A 16,317-nucleotide genomic window follows, 5' to 3' on the forward strand; every position below is an offset into this window, starting at 1 on the left:
GCGCGCCGGGGGCAGCGACGCGGGCGCCGTCCCGTGAGGCGCGGAAGGGCGGGCTGTGGAGGCGGCGCGGCCCTCGGCCTCGGGAGGCTGGACGGCGGCCGCGGACTCGAGACCTGTGGGGAGGCCGCCTCTCTTTGTTTTAAGGTGAAATACAGACTTCTTTTTTTTTTTATTTATTTATTTATTTTTTAAATTTATTATTATTTTTTTTTCTGAAACACAGACTTCTATGCCGACTCCGCGTGCAGCAAAAAATAAAGCCTCCTCCGGTAAGTTAGTGTGTTCGCGAGTTTTGCAGAAAGACCGGTTGTGCAGTTTTCCTCTTTCTGAGAGCAGGATCCGTCTCCGATGAATAAGCAAAAAACGGAGCGCTGAGGGGGAAGATAGGACAAGCTGAAAATTCTAAGACTTTTTATTTTATTCTTATTTTTTTAATTTATTTTTTATTGGTGTTCAGTTCACCAACATACAGAATAACCCCCAGTGCCCGTCACGCATTCACCCCCACCCCCCGTCTAAAACTTGTTATTCATGAAAATTTCGAAGTGCCGTGAAGTCCTAGAGTTTCAGAAATCATCGTTTTTCTGTCTCGTATCCGTCACCACCATCACCACCCCGCAAACACTTTTCTCTTTTTTTTTTCTCATTAAACTTTTGTTTTAATGGGTCTCGAAATTCCGTGACAGATTTTTGGTCAAGTGGTTTCCATTAAAAAGTACCGATTTTAAAAACTAATGACTTAAAACTGCCACACACGCACAAGAGAAAACAAACAAACAAACAAAAACATGGTCCACATGCTGCAATATTTTAAAGCAAATCCCAAATATCACGTCAGTCATCCTTTCACTGTCATCCTAAACTGATCAGGACTTAAAAAAAAAAAAAACAAAAAAACACCACGATGATTCTTGGATTAACTGTTCTGAAGTATTCAAGAAGATTGTTTAAAATTTGAGTTGTTTACTCTGGCCTACTTTTATTAAAAGGAAAGCTCAGGGGTTCCTTGGGGGCGCAGCGGTTTAGCGCCTGCCTTTGGCCCAGGGCGCGATCCTGGAGACCCGGGATCGAATCCCACATCGGGCTCCCGGTGCATGGAGCCTGCTTCTCCCTCTGCCTGTGTCTCTGCCTCTCTCTCTCTCTCTGTGTGACTATCACAAATAAATAAAAATTAAAAAAATAAAATAAAAGGAAAGCTCAGTATTTCCCAGAAAACCCTTTCCCCACCAAAAAAGAAAAGAACAGGGGAAAAAAATAAATAAATAAAACCTGATTAACTTGGCTCTATGGATTTAGAGTATCCAAGAAAAGACTTCCTCATCTGCAAGATTTAGGAATCCTAGAGATTTTTTTTCTTAACTCTCCGTTTCAAGCAGGAAAATGGGTTAGCCCGTCATAACGGATTATCACTATAAATCATAATCTGTGAATGTGCTAGAGATTCTGCCCATATGTACCCTTGCCTTCATTTTCGTAATAGCTGAAGCCATCATCCGTAATATGCAAATCTGAATGGATTAGCAACCTAAATACATAGAATGAAATCTTGCGGATTATAATCAGGAGTCTACACCAAAGCATTAAAATAGGAAGCTCCAATTTTTTACCTAGAGGAAGTTGGGAGAATATAAAGGGAGAAAAGAAACTAATTTTGGACAATTACCCATTTACCTAAAACATTTATTTATTCAGTGCTCTTTGTGTTCCAGGCATGATGCTATGCCCTGTCCAGTCAAGTATAATAACAGGCTTACAGACCAAATATCAAAGTGATGTTTAGATTTACATATGTCTAGATTATAGAACGAGAAGAACTAGTTTTTTAAATTAAAACTAATAACTTATGAAAAGGTTTTAAAAGTTGTATTAAATATTATTTTAACCCAAACAAGTACAGCTCTGTTTACTAGGGCTAGTTAAACTTTTATTATGGAAACAAAAAGATTCTTGGACAAAAAAATTTGGAGAGACTGGGGTGGTGACAATAGAGATGAAGAGGGAAGATTGAGATTTTAGGAAGTGAAATCAATAGGATTTGAGGCCAGATTAGAGAGGTAGTGTTTTCTGTAATTGTGTTATTTGGAGTTGGGAGAGCTGGATGGGGATGACTTTTCATCCCCGGGAAAGTTTAGAGATTAGAAATATTGGAAGCCAACGAACCCCATTTTCCGTTAAGCCAGAGAAGACTGTCCTGGAAATATTTGCTTGGGAGTTGTCAGTATAACCGAAGCTGCTGGTTTGGATGAGATTGCTAGGACCAAGGTTAGAGTGAAAAGGCCTAGAAACAAGTGAGGTGCTACAACAACGAATGCTCTGTAGAGGAAAATGAACTTGCAAGAAGAGCGAGAAGGATCAGTAAGAGAATTAAGAGCAGATTAATGAAAGCCAACAGTGTTTCTCCGGAAGGAGGTAGGGAGTATCTACCAGTGTCAAGTCCTTACTAAGATCATTACTTACTTGTCAAGTGAGAGGAGAATAGGAGAAAGCGTCTTGGATTTAGTGACATGGGAAGCCTTCAGTAATCTTGTCTACAGTCGTCTGGGGTAGTGGTAGCAGAGGCCACAATAAAGCAGGGGTGAGGAAATGGAGATAGAAGTGCAAAATAAGTTTGATTTTGTAGGTGAGAAAGGGATAAGGCAGTAAGTATATGTCAAAAGTGGATTTTGTTTTGCTTTATTTGGATTAAATTAGGGTAGATTAGAGCATATTGAGATGATGTTGGGAGAGGATTCAATTACTAAGGATTTAATTGAGTGATCAAGAGAAAATAGACACAATTGATATCTGGGTTGCTAGAAGGGTGAAAGAGGATAGGTATCAAAGCTCAGGTGCAGACATGAGCTCTGTATAGGAGAGAGCTCCACGGTTTCTCTAAGTAACCATAAAGCATATTGCTCTTGTGGTACTTACTACAGTACTGTACAGAGTAGTACTGACAGTGTTAACCTTCTTCTCTGACAAGAATTTATGAGGTTGAGCTAGTCTTCATCGGTGGAAGGAAACACCGGAGATTTGGGAGAAAGTAAGGAGAGGGACTGAGAAAAACAATTCCCATTGCTACGAAAGAATTTTCAAAACAAGTCCTCTTAGCTCTAAATAGCACATTATTGTGAGCTGGGAGAGGACCTGGAAGGATCTGATTGTTTTGATTACTAAGAAAAAAGTGAAGGAACACCTTTTATTGTCAGTGCCCCTCAATTCTTGGAGATGAACATACTTTTCTTCTGATATGCAATGAAGTTGAGTTAATCCTAAAGGTCTCACCCCACAGCCTTCTTTGCATTTGAAAGGAACAAAAAAATCATGAACCATGGATGTCAATAAGCCTAGGGTGGCAAAAGGAAAAGGAATGGAAGTGAAGTACCCTAAAGAAATGGTGCCCATTTGTGTAACCTGTGATTAAGGTGCTATTCATCATCCAAGATTAAAGGAAGAAATTTATTGCATTGAGTAGATGCAAGAGAACTTCAAGAAAGTTACTTCCAAGGAAAGACAAAGAGGTGCTTTTTATCACCACTATCACTGCTTCATTCTTTTATCTGACAAGGAAAATTGATCCACTGTTTTTTGCTGCAGTGATGTGTTTCTTAGGTTAGCTTTGTCAACTGACTTATATTCACTACTAACAAGTCCATACTAACCAGTGTTTATTTCTTTCCCATAATTGCATCTGGAAAATCATTCTGCGAAGGAATATAATGTACCTGTTTATGATCAACACATGACAGACTAATGAACTTCTATATACTGAAGCTTCTTCACTTGTTAAAGTTAGCTTGTTGAAATTTAGGTAGGTCTCTAGGAAAGAGAGTAGCTGATTTGTTATTTATTTTTATTTTTTAAAGATTTTATTTATTTATTCATGAGAATACACAGAGAGGGGAGAGAGAGAGAGGCAGAGACATAGGCAGAGGGAGAAGCAGGCTCCACGCAGGGAGCCCAACGTGGGACTCAATCCAGGGTCTCCAGGATCAGGCCCTGGACTGAAGGCGGTGCTAAACCACTGAGCCACCCAGGCTGCCCACTGATTTGTTATTTAAATTAAATGAAATGTACTATCAAGACATAGTAATATAAATAAAAATAAAAGTATGATTTATATTAATAATAACACATTTTGCCTGTGACAAATATGAACAAGACTGGAAAATATGAACTCTATTCCCGAGGGAATTCTCAGAATTCATTATCAAACATAGTTATTACCAGGAACCAATTTATCCAGATAGATGAGGGGGTCACCAAACTAAATTCTTTGTGAATGCTGAGATGGTACTACTGTGTAAAGCTCACACTGAGGATATTTAGAAAGTGGAATGATGGGCTAGAGCATCCTCTGGCCATATTTACAAAGATAAGGTGGTAATGGTTTTTACTAGTCAGCTAATTAAAAAGTAGTCACTTCAACTAACTTTTCCTTGGAGGGCAGAAGCTAGGGTGCAACCAGAGCCCGAGTCTCTGAACATCAACACAAGATGCAAAGTAACCAAGTAGCCTTTGTTAATAGGCATTATTCCAAATAACTATCTCTTTAAAATAGGTAGTACATGGGGGCGCCTGGGTGGCTAAGTCAGTTCAGTAGCCGACTCTTGGTTTTGGCTCAGGTCATGATCCTGCGGTCCTGAGATTGAGCCCCACGCTGGGCTCCCAGGCAGTGTGGAGTCAGCTTCAGGTGCTTTCTCCCTCTCCCTCCCCCTCTACTCCTTCCCACTCACTTATCTCTCTCTCTCTCTCTCTCTCTCTCTCTCAAATAAGTAAATAAAATCCTTAAAAACAAATTTAAATAGGTAATATGTGAACATAGTGTCAAAAAAAAGTCAAGCCATGCAAGATTATCCATACACACATGGACACACAAACACAGAGTAAGGTTTGCCTCTTCGCACTGTCCTCCAGTCATTCAGTTCTCAAATATACGGTTCTTGTGTTTCCCTTCAGAGATGGTCGGTGCAGTTTCCTCACTTCTAAATTTGGTAATTCCGCTGTACTTGGGATTTTGACAAGTTTTCCACCTGCTAAGAAAGGGTGTTCTGAAGCCAGTGTATTCCTAAATCGAGAGCTAAAGGAAAAGGAAATGCAAGAGACAAATGAGATCCTTGTCACAAGAAACAAAGGACACAGAAAAAAGCCATGCAAGGAAAAGGTAAATCAGCTACAATGTTTGGAAGAATAATGTTTCTCTCTTTGACAACATTGCTTAATTAGGAAAAACATAAGACTTCAGAGTCATATTCTCAAAAAATTCTAGCTAGGTCACTGTCAAGCTGTGTAATTTGGTCATTACTCAATCTTTGACCTTTTGCTTTCCTAAATTATAAAAATAAAGGTAATATTAACTACCACATTAACTACCACCATGAGGTATCTGGCGCTTAGGAAGAACCTGATAAGTGATGTATTTTCATTTTCTTAGGTACTGTTAAAGGAAATGGTTATTGTATTTTGTTTCTTCCCTCTAGTTCTACATCGGCATTTGTTTTTAATTGAAATGTAATTGACATAAAATCACTTCAGTATTTACTTGTGGGTAATGTATCTAAGGATCTAAATTTGTTTTTTAAATTCCAGAATAACTAATGTACAGTGTTATACTAGCTGCAGGTATATGATATAGTGATTCAACAATTCTATGCGTTACTTAGCACTAATCACAGTAAGTGTATCCTTAATCCCCTGCACCTATTTCACCCACCCCCCCGACCCACCTCCTCTCTAGTAACCAGCAGTTTGTTCTCTATAATTAAGAGTTTGGTTTTTTGTTTGCCTTTTTCAGTCAGTTCATTTGTTTTGTTTCTTAAATTCCACATGTGAGTGAAACTATCTTTCTGACTGACTTATTTCACTTAGCATAATACCCTTTAGATCCATCCACATTGCTACAGATAGCAAGATCTCATTCTTTTTTATGGCTGAGTAATATTCCATTGTATATAGTCACCACATCTATCTATTCATCTGTTTTTTTTTTTTAATTTTTATTTATTTATGATAGTCACAGAGAGAGAGAGAGAGAGAGAGAGGGGCAGAGACATAGGCAGAGGGAGAAGCAGGCTCCATGCACCGGGAGCCTGATGTGGGATTCGATCCCGGGTCTCCAGGATCGCGCCCTGGGCCAAAGGCAGGCGCCAAACCGCTGCGCCACCCAGGGATCCCTATCTATTCATCTGTTGATGGGTACTTGAGCTGCTTCCATCTCTCAGCTCTTATGTATAATGCTGCAATAAACATAGGGATGCATGGTTCATATATCTTTTCAAATCAATGTATTCATTTTCTTTGGGTAAATACCTAGTTGTGGAATTACTGGATCACATGGTATTATATTTTTAATTTTTTGAGGAACCTCCATACTGTTTTGCACAGTGGCTGCACCAGTTGTATCTAAGGGTTTAAGGCAGCTTCCTCCCTGGAAAAATAAATTTCCCTGGAACAAACTCTATGGAATTAGAAAACACAGAGCTAAAGGTTAAACTCTAAGAGGGCCATCCAAGTATATCTTAGGGTCTAGGAAGATGTATACCCACTGTTCTGAAGGACATCATGGAAATGAGAATCATCACTGTAAAAAGATCTTGGAAGTATATACTATATTTAGTCTATTTTCCCCATTACATTTTTTAAAGATTTTATTTATTTATTCATGAGAGACACAGAGAGAGGCAGAGACACAGGCAGAGGGAGAGGCAGGCTCCGTGTAGGAAGCGCAATGTGGGACTTCATCCAGGGACTCTGGGATCATGCCCTGAGCCTAAGGCAGATGCTTAACCGCTGAGCCACCCAGGCATCCCTTCCCTATTACATTTAAAACAAAGCTCTTTAGCATACTAAAATCTTTATATCTACCCACGTATCTATATGATATATGTATATATGTGTGTGTGTGTGTGTGTGTGTAAAACACATATAGGTGAATAGCCTACCTACACAGTTTTTGGCTCATAATCAGTATCCAATAAGTATATATTGAATTAAAATCAGTAGACTAGTTTTATTTATATGCACATATATATGTATATACATATGTTAATGGATTAAAGAATATAGTGCTGGTTTTATAAATAACACTTCCTTTTGGCCAAAAAAGTGACAAAAATTTTTTAAAAAGCCAATAGTAAATTGGACATTGGCTAGGACATTTTTCCATTAAATATAGGAACTTGTGTTTTGGGACGCCTGGGTGGCTCAGCGGTTGAGCATCTATCTACCTTTGGCTCAGGGCGTGATCCTGGAGTCCCAGGATTGAGTCCCCTATCCGGGTCCCTGCATGGAGCCTGCTTCTCTCTCTGCATGTGTCTCTGCCTCTCTCTCTCTGTGTGTCTCTCATGAATAAATAAATAAATATATCTTTAAAAAAAAAAGAACCTATGTTTTCTACTAATATTCATATGTGTTTTTAATTTGTTTTTAGACTTGATTTACTACAAACATTTACCAGAGGCTACTAGAAGTATACATATGGTGCCTAATCCATGTTGAGGTTACTTTTTTAAAAAGTATTTTATTTATTTATTCATGAGAGACACAAAGAGAGGCAGAGACACAGGAAGAGGGAGCAGCAGGCTTCCCGCAAGGAGCCAGATGTGGGACTCGATCCCGGATCCTGGGATCATGCCCTGAGCCAAAGGCAGATGCCCAATTGCTGAGCTACCCAGGCATCCCTGAGGTTAGTTAAAGTAATATAATACCATTATTATATTTGTAGGATGGCATAGGAAATGATTCACCTAGTTTATAATTCCATTCTGATTACTTGTTAAACCGCATTTATACGGTTTAATTATGAAAATTATTTCACCTATTACTGTAACCACAAATTAGTCCTAAAGATTTCAAGAGAAAAAAGGGCTAACTGCAATCTATGGGGCCTGCTTTCTAGATTTTTTTCCTTCAGATAAGAACATGGCATTGTAGGGAGTCTAAGTCTGAGCTATCCCTAGAAAAACTCACAAAATTGCATTTCCACAACCCTCTCCCTGGCCCCCAACTCCACTCCTATTCTGCTCACATCTCTGTGAGCTTCTAAGACTCCTCTCCATTCAGAATGTGTATGATGGACTGTGTTTCAATATGTCCCCTCCCCCAGTATGGTCTGGCCCTTTGAGATACTACCCTACAGTTATTGGTTGTAGTTTTTTTTTTCCCCCCACTCATAACAATTTCTATTGTTATCAGTTATCTTGAATGTTGACCATGAATCTGACCTTATGATTTGGTAAGATCATGAAATTAGGAGCCCTCTATCCTGAGAGTCATTATTTTTGGAAATATTTTCTAATGCATTCTTTGTACTAGACACTGAGAAATATATAATGAAAATAATCCCTACTTTCAAGGTTCTTACATTTTAGTAAGGAATATGGATAAGAAAATCAATAGCAGGCAGCCCGGGTGGCTCAGCGGTTTAGCGCCGCCTTCGGCCCAGGGCATAATACTGGAGACCTGGGATTGAGTCTCACGTAGGGCTCCCTGCATGGAGCCTGCTTCTCCCTCTGCCTGAGTCTCTTCTTCTCTCTCTGTGTGTGTCTCTCATGAATAAATAAATAAAATCTTTAAAAAAGAAAAAAAATCAATAGCAATTGCAATTAACACATTGCAATTACTACTATAATGAGGTATATCTGGATACCACTGGACTTCAAAAGAGGGACCTCTCACAGTCTTTTGGAATCAAAGACTATTTGAAGTGGGTTGACACCAAAGTTGGGTCTTGAAGAACACAATAAAGATTAGCAAAATGAAGAAGGGAATGCTGTCCTAGGCAGAAGAACAGTTTTTATACAACCTCAGAGCCATAAAAGGACTTAGAGAATTCAAGGAATTGCAAATGGTTTGTGGTAGCAATACTAATATAATGGGAATTTTGTTTTTTTTTTAAATGGGAATTTTGAAAAGACTAATAGAAATCAGATCATTAAAAAGCCTGATATACACATTGTAAGGAACTTGAACTTTATATGGAAGATAATGGGGTACCCACTGAAGTAGGAAAATGATATAAACACATTTGCATTTAGAAATTGGATTCTGAATACTATATGTTGGCAAATTGAATTTAAATAAAATTTTTTAAAAATAGAATTGAGGGCAGCCCAGGTGGCTCAGTGGTTTAGCACTGCCTTCAGCCCAGGGTGTGATCCTGGAGACCCAAGTTCCGCATCGGGCTCCCTGCATGGAGTCTGCTTCTTCCTCTGCCTGTGTCTCTGCCTCTCTCTCTCTCTCTCTGTGTCTCTCATGAATAAATAAAATCTTTTTTTAAAAATAAAAATTAAAAATGAAATTGAAATTGAAAAAAAAAAAAAAAAGAAATTGGACTTTGACCATAGGTTGGAGGAGAACAAGAGATGAGAGGTAGTTGTGGAACTAATGCAATAATTCACAGGATTAAAAAGGAGTGTCTAGACTATAAGAACAATTTCAAGAGCTATTTGGACTAATGATGGAAATCCTACTTTCCTGAAAGTGTCCTCTGTAAGCCTTATGGAAGCTCTGGACATGGGCTGCTAGGTAAAGGTCAAACTAAAAGAGCTGACACGGGATCCCTGGGTGGCGCAGCGGTTTGGCGCCTGCCTTTGGCCCAGGGCGCGATCCTGGAGACCCGGGATCGAATCCCACGTCGGGCTCCCGGTGCATGGAGCCTGCTTCTCCCTCTGCCTCTCTCTCTCTCTCTCTGTGTGACTATCATAAATAAATAAAGAAAAAAATATTTAAAAAAATAAATAAGTAAATAAAAGAGCTGACACGTATCAAAAGTAAAGGCTTTGGGCAGCCCGGGTGGCTCAGCGGTTTAGCGCCGCCTCGGCCCAGGGCCTGATCCTGGAGACCTGGGATGGAGTCCCACATCAGGCTCACTTCATGGAGCCTGCTTCTCCCTCTGCCTATGTCTCTGCCCCTCTCTCTCTCTTTCTGTGTCTCTCATGAATAAATAAATAAAATCTTAAAAAAAAAAAAAAAGCAAAGGCTTTAATCCTACTTGTTACAAACTGGGGAAACATCAAACCAAAAAAAAAAAAATAATTTTTGCTATATCAGAGAACATAAAATCTTTGAGATAGAAAAAAATGCTAAGGTTATTGAGAGATTCTGATTCATGTTTGAGCCCCCTTCACAGCATCTCTGCCAAGTGAGGATCCGTCCCATGTAAAATAATTTAGGTGAGAACAATCCACTATTTCCTAAGAAAGGCCACAAACATTTGCTCTAATTAAAAAAAAAAAGAAAAACAGCAAGCTTTGTAGGGCCCTGCAAGTCAAAATTCCAGGTGCTATTCAGATTTTCTATTGACTTCATTTTCACTCACTCTCTTCCTAAAATTCACTCCTGTGTAGTGATTTATATGTAGGATTGACTTTATGGGAGGGCTGGGTTTTTTGTTTGTTTGTTTTGTTTTGCTTTGCTTTTAAAGGGAAGATTGACTTTAAAGGAAGCTATTCCCTAAGTAATGTCATTTTGGGGGCCAGGAAGCAAAGCTTCTCCACCCTTAACCACCCCTGCCCCAAGCTATCATAGAGTCTCAAATCACACTATTAGCATTTCTGAAGAAATGGCACATTAAACTAAGCCACACTAGGGTGTTAATGACATATCAAATGGATTTTATTCCAACATTGGGGACCCTGGAAAGTAAAGAACCACTAGCAAAGGAAAGAGCACTAAAAGTGGAGAAGAGAAAAGCAACACTGAGGCAAGATAAGTCAGTTTGCCAGTGGTCCACAGAGATGCTTAGTGGATTGCATACGAAGGACCTGGAATTTGTTCAAAATACTGGTTCTAGGGCTCCTCTTTATATTATTTTGTCTCAATAGAACTGGGGTGAATTCTTGAGCAATTCTGGTATGCAGCTAAATGTACAAACTGCTAGCTGAGAAGCCACATTAAAAAAAAAAAAAAAAAGGCTACCCCCACCTCACATAAACACACAAAGTCATTGTCCCTATTTGCCTAGGGCTATCTTGGTTTGTTTATGCAAGGCTCTTGCTTTAAAGTCTCTAAGGCAGAGGTTATGGGGAGAGTCAATGGCACATTAGGTACCTCGTGAAATGTGCTATTGACTTTTTTAAAGTTTCTAAGTTTACTTAAACAACAGTGGGTTTTCAACAGCAGAGTATGTTGATGAGTGCAAAATGATACATAGCACTTTGCTTTTAAAACTTCTTTTGGCAGTTGCAGTATATATCTCTAAGGATGAGTTTTATGAATTTGTAAAACACTAAGTCATTGGGCCTCATGATAGCTTTGTGAATCCAGTGGCAAGTTTCAGCTCTGATTTTTCTTTAGGAAATGGACAAGAAGATAAAAAGCATTGTTATGGAGGACCCCTGGGTGGCTCAGCGGTTTGGCATGCCTTTGACCCAGGGTGCGATCCTGGAATCCCGGGATCGGGATCGAGTCCCACGTTCGGCTCCTGGTATGGAGCCTGCTTCTCCCTCCTCCTGTGTCTCTGCCTCTCTCTCTTTCTATGTCTATCATGAATAAATAAATAAATTAATTAATTAATTAATTAAAATCTTTTTTTAAAAAAGCATTGTTATGATAGTGCGATGACAGAAAAATGTTCTCATGATTATGGTTAAAGAACTCAGGTCAAAGATACAAAAACAATAATTAGCATTTGTTCAGCACTTTATAGTCTATAAAACTTATTTGCGTATTTGATTCTTCTGATAATTCTGTGATATTGTTAGGATAGGTGTTGAGATACCAAGTTGATACATGAAAATTTCTCAAAACCCCAAGTGTAAGGGAATTTCCCAGAGTTAATAAGAGTATTCAGAGTTTCTAAAACAGGGCAGCCCAGGTGGCTCAGCAGTTTGGTGCCTGCCTTCGGCCCATGGTGTGATCCTGGAGACCCTGGATCGAGTCCCACATCGGGCTCCCTGCGTGGAGCCTGCGTGGAGCCTGCTTTTCCCTCTGCCTGTGTCTCTGCCTCTCTCTCTCTCTCTCTCTCTGTGTGTGTGTGTCTCTCTCATGAATAAATAAAGAAAATCTTTAAGAAAAAAAAAAAACGAAATTTCTAAAACAACTCCAGCTATGAGGCAGAATGTTATAAACTGGTTTTTGTTTTCTAAATAATTCTAGTAAGCTCAAAATACTAATTCAGAAATGTTAGTAGTTTATACAAAGAGTTGTTTAATTTCTTCTGGACACATGTAATAAATAATAAGAGCACTATCTTTAGGGCACCTGGATGGCTCAGTCAGTTAAGCATCTGCCTTCAATTCAGGTCATGATCCTGGGGTTCTGGGATCCAGCTTAGCAGGGAGTCTGCTTCTCCTTCTACCCGTCCCACTTGCATGCAAGCTCTCTCTCTCTGAAATAGATAGATGATAGATAGATGATAGATAGATAGATAGATAGATAGATAGATAGATAGATAGATAGATCTATCTTTTATTGACCACTTACTCTGAGTTAAGCACTGTATCAGGTCCATATATTATCTCCAATCCTCATAACATCCTGCAACATGTTACCTTATTTTGCGAAAGAGGAAATGGAGACTCTGAGAGACTAAGGTGCCCAATTCTTAATAACTAACAAATTGCAAAGACAGCATTCAAACTCCCATATTTCTTTTTTTTTTTTTAATTTTTATTTATTTATGATAGTCACACAGAGAGAGCGAGAGAGGCAGAGACACAGGCAGAGGGAGAAACAGGCTCCATGCACCGGGAACCCGATGTGGGATTCGATCCCGGGTCTCCAGGATCGCGCCCTGGGCCAAAGGCAGGCGCTAAACCGCTGCGCCACCCAGGGATCCCCAAACTCCCATATTTCTGATTCCAAAATTATTTTCATTTCCTCTTTCTTAAAGAATACAAGGATGTTTACTTACAGTGATCAATTTGTAGTCACTTTAGACTTATCTATATACATGTAACATTAGTTGATTCTAATCAACTATATGACCACACTTACTGAAAACATTTTTCCCCCAGATGGATTATTTCTAGGGCCTGGGCATGAGCTGGGTACTACATATAAAATGAAGAAAAAACATCCCTATATGGAATTTATAGTCTAGCCTGGGAACTATATCAGTGAACAAATAACTAGAATATAAAGTGATGAATACTGCTTAGGAATATCTTCCTGTGGTAGCTAACAGGAAGTCATCATTCCCTCAGCAGTACTTTGGTGTACTAATTTTGAATAAGTAAAATATTAAAACCTTTAGTGAACAGCACTTAATTGATTTATTTAATATTATATAATATGCTTGTAGGTAATGGAAGAAAAGTAGACTTTTAAGAAATTCTTTTCCTTTTAGAAATGGAAATTCCACAATAAACTCAAATAGTAGGTAAATGCTGTAAAGCAGTCAGAAGTTTGTATAATCACTGATGTGGCTAGGGTAATTTTTTCAGTATAATAGTTATAACTATGATTGTCCTCATTTTTATTCCTGGTCACATAGTTGGTTATAGCTGGTATTTATAACTACTATCAATTCCATAGTTCTTTGCCTCAGCAAACTCCTTATCTTGTCATGGTTCCTTACCTGGTAGGGTGACCTAACCTTCATCTCTGAAGGGCATGATCCATTAGTTTTATCTGAACTAGTTTGTTGTAGTTTCTCCCTTGGCTTAAATCACAGGATGTGGGAGTAGTAATAGCACTTTGAGAAATCTTACACAATCCAAACATGCTCTTCCTTATCCCCACTGGGCAGTAGTAACCCAATTTCCCCTTGGTGGCTAGGATTAATCACCACACCAAGAACAGTAACCATCTGCTTTGCTTGTTGATTCATCAGCATGAGGAGCCTAAAGTGACCAGGTAGCAGTCTCAGCTTCCACCATTATTGTGTCTTCTGGTGGAAGCATTCCTCCCTTTGGAACTGAGACCTGCATACTCACAGAACCAAAGTCATAAGGATAAGAAGCAAAAAGTTTGCTAGTGGATCACTAGGGATAATAATGAAAGGAGTCATTCCCATTTCTACTCCCATGAATTCTGTCTGTAGGAGAAAGAGCACCACCTATATTGTCATCTGGTTTGGAACATATACTGCATCTTGGAAGATGTCGCCTCAGCTTCACAAGGTATGCCATATGTCATTTAGCTGGTACCATAAATGAGTCTTCAAAAAGCCATTCCACGATTCTATGAAGTCAGTGGCTTCAGGATGAGGAGGGATAAGGTAAGATTCACAGGGTGATGCTGTGAGAAATACCATGACAGAAGATAAACCATTCCCTACAAAAATCTATGGATGGTGACTTTGACATAAACTTTATGTACAGAGAAGGAAAATCTATATAGAGAGTAAGTGCCTATTCCAGTGAGAACAAAATTATTTTCCCATAATGGAAGTAGCCCAACATAATAAGCCTGTTCCCAGCTAGTGACAGATCCCTTTCAGAGAATGGTTATGTATAGGGGCTCAGTTTTGATTTGTTCTAGCAACAAAACCATATCTGGAATAGCAGCCACGACTGGAATCACTATCTAATTGAATTTGCAATAATCCACTGTCATTCTCCAAGATCCATCTGTCTACTACAGGCTCTCCCTAACTGTTATTTTACTGGCCAATAGGTAATGCATTGCAGATGGAATTTTTTTCTTCTCATTGTTCACAAAGGCATCTTTTTAGATGTGAACACTTTAAGAATTCTATCAAAACTAAAAGGAAAATTGGAGAGTATTTTTCGTTATTTTTTTTTAAGATTATTTATTTATTTATTTATTTATTTGAGACAAAGAAAGAGTGGGTGTGTTGTGGGGGAGCAGTAGGGGGAGGCAATCTTCAAGCAGATGCCCCACTGAGCACAGAGCCCAACTCAGGGCTTATCCCACAACCCTAAGATCATGACCTGAGCATAAACCAAGAGTCAGACACTTAACCAACTGAGCCACCCAGGCGCCCCAAGAGAGTACTTTTCTTTAAAGTACTACTTTGGCAACCTCAGCCATAAAGGAAAAAATAAGCACTTCTATCTATTTATTAATAATAACAGTTACATTTATTGTGAACTTATCCTCAAAGCAACCTACAAGTTAGATATTAATCCCATTTGTTAAATTTGAAAACTGAGATGCAGTGAAATTAAGTGACATGGCCCAAGTCCCATAGCTAGAGCAAGATCTTAGCCACAGAGTTCTCACTCTGAAGTTCTTTCTCTTTATACTACACCACATTCGAACCCAAGAGATTATATTATTCTCTTCCTAGCACATGCTTTCATATTGCATGATATAATTTTATTAAATGAGATATAAAAAAGGACACCTGGGTGGCTCAGTGGTTGAGCATCTGTCTTTGGCTCAGGCCATGATCCTGTTCCTGGGATCAAGTCCCACATTGGGTTCCCTGTGGGGAGCCTGCTTCTCCCTCGGCCTATATGTCTCTTCCTCTCTCTCTGTATATCTCATGAATAAATAAAATCTTTTTTTAAAAAAGGGATATAAGAAAGAGGGTAATGAAACTAAAGTTGAATGTTGTCAAGGACTTTTAAACTTTTTTAATACGCATTTTGAATTTCATAAATACCTTTGTAACATTTACCCCTTCTGTGTTTTCTGTTCTTCAAGGTAAATTGAAGAGAATAATGCTAACAATTATTATGGAACTTAATTCTTATGAAGATAATACCTCTGCAACATATTTGAAAATATGTAGTTCCCTAAATGGATGCTAGCAATTATTATTTATTGACTCTTCAAACTTTGTAATATAGAAAAGTTAAAGCATATGTAAAAGTTTCAACAGTTAATAACTCATGATCGATTTCGTTTCATTTTTTTACATATGCTCATTTCTTCCCTTACCTACCCACTCCCAGATCATTTTAAAGCAAATCTTTAAATAATTAGATTAGTTGTAAGAGTATATATCTTCCCCAAATTAAAGAATTAGCAAGAATGTTTTGATACATATCATTGATCATCAAACAACACATTGTATGAGATGGGGTCACCCAAGGTTTCATCTTCAAGATGTTTATAATACTTTCCTGAAGTGTATTTTCTCAAAATCTGGAGGTTTAGTTCCTGAAGAATATTTTTCTTAGAGCTACTAAAACAAGAGAACTGTGGTCAACTCTTTTTTTTTTTTTTTTTTAAGATTTTATTTATTTATTCATGATAGTCACAGAGAGAGAGAGAGGGGCAGAGACACAGGCAGAGGGAGAAGCAGGCTCCATGCACCGGGAGCCCGATGTGGGATTCGATCCCGGGTCTCCAGGATCGCGCCCTGGGCCAAAGGCAGGCGCCAAACCGCTGCGCCACCCAGGGATCCCTGTGGTCAACTCTCTTAACCACATAGAGCAGAGACTGATGATAGACCTTTAATAATGACAATGAAGTTTTTGCTAG

At 38.8% G+C, this 16,317-nt stretch overlaps 1 long non-coding RNA gene across 1 annotated transcript; it reads left to right on the forward strand.

Moving 5' to 3' along the window:
- The first annotated feature begins 37 nt into the window (after positions 1-37).
- LOC144283766 (uncharacterized) lies at positions 38-16,043 on the forward strand. The gene is made up of 4 exons (XR_013352338.1): positions 38-144; positions 4,939-5,143; positions 13,964-14,042; positions 15,535-16,043. It is a non-coding gene; the product is annotated as an uncharacterized LOC144283766 (long non-coding RNA).
- The last annotated feature ends 274 nt before the right edge of the window (positions 16,044-16,317 follow it).

This window comes from Canis aureus, chromosome 14 (genome assembly GCF_053574225.1).
Source record: "Canis aureus isolate CA01 chromosome 14, VMU_Caureus_v.1.0, whole genome shotgun sequence".
In the NCBI taxonomy this organism is placed as follows: domain Eukaryota; kingdom Metazoa; phylum Chordata; class Mammalia; order Carnivora; family Canidae; genus Canis; species Canis aureus.